Raw genomic sequence first — 1,332 nt, 5'->3', positions numbered from 1 at the left:
GAGGGTCAAATGGCTTGTTACAGTTGTGCTTTTTATGGTGAGCAGCAATCAGTAGATTGAACACATTCAAGAAATGAGAGTGCAGTTTTAAAATTGAAGGGTCATAAAATGACTTATGTTTAAAATATGATCTAAATGGCAGTGGAGTTCTACACTTAGTCAAAGTCTAAAGAGTTGTGTGGGACTTCAACTGACATTTATATATGGATATTTAGAGATTACCATTAAATAATTGTACGTCTTCCAGTGAATCAGTTATTGGTATGCATCTAGGGACTTGTCCTAAAATAGAATTTAAAAATATGAAATGGGGTCAGAAAAAAGTATTTGCACCAAAGGTTGGGCTCTATGGGTCTTTGACAGTCCATTTCTTGGATTTTGAATTTCTTCCCAGTGCTTTTAATTCAGTTACCATGCCTAGCTACTACTAAATGCAGTGGTGAAGTGTATTTGATGACAATGTCCTCAGTGATGCACCAATGGAAACCAAAGAACATTTTCAGCGAGGAGGGCATAATGATCCCTTTGATGGGATTGTTTGGAATTTAAGGGATTATTCTTCATCTAGTCTATATCACCTTCTGCTTACTTTGTGTTGACATTCTAAACTCCGGTGGATTTGAGGACTATAGTTAACTGCTCCTCAGATCTGTGCAGGGTAAATTGGACAGCAAGCTAGACTGTCCAATCTGAGTTCTCTTACACGACTAAAACAAGTTCCTTCCCAAGGTCATTTTGCAGAGGCACCGTTGCTCAGCACAGCCCAAGACGATTGGTTTAAAGAAATGCCAATAAACCAGAGCACGTTTTGTAAACCCAGAATGCTGTGTGGACTGGCCAGACCCTCCTCTGCAGCAGTGTGAGGGAAGGTCTGGCAGTGCAAATCTAATATTAATATTTGCCACTTCAGAAAAAGGCTAAGCTGCAGCTAAACTTTATTAATGGTAAAAATCAGTTAAAAGTATAGTTGAGAAATTTCACCATTGTATTTGCACAAAACTTTTAAATTTGTATATTACAAGTTAAACAAGTAGACAAAACAGCTTTAATAACACATTTTATTCATAATTTAAACACTTTAAATGTTTGCCCATTTTACAAGTTGTATTACTTGTCATGTTACACCACAGGTCGCATACTCCAAGAGCCTTTCCCATTCTTGCCACACTTTAGATTTATCGAACCTAGAAGTCATCTAGCCCAAACCTTTTTTTTTTTTTAAAGTGCAGAAGGAAGTAAATCTTCATGAGAAATACTGTTCAAGGTTTGAAAACGTCTTTGCTGAGGCAGATGGTTCTAAGAATCAGGATTAATACTTGACTGACTTAAAGC

The sequence above is a fragment of the Etheostoma spectabile genome, chromosome 13 (genome assembly GCF_008692095.1).
Source record: "Etheostoma spectabile isolate EspeVRDwgs_2016 chromosome 13, UIUC_Espe_1.0, whole genome shotgun sequence".
NCBI classification, from domain to species: Eukaryota; Metazoa; Chordata; class Actinopteri; order Perciformes; family Percidae; genus Etheostoma; species Etheostoma spectabile.
This window is presented reverse-complemented; position numbering follows the sequence as displayed.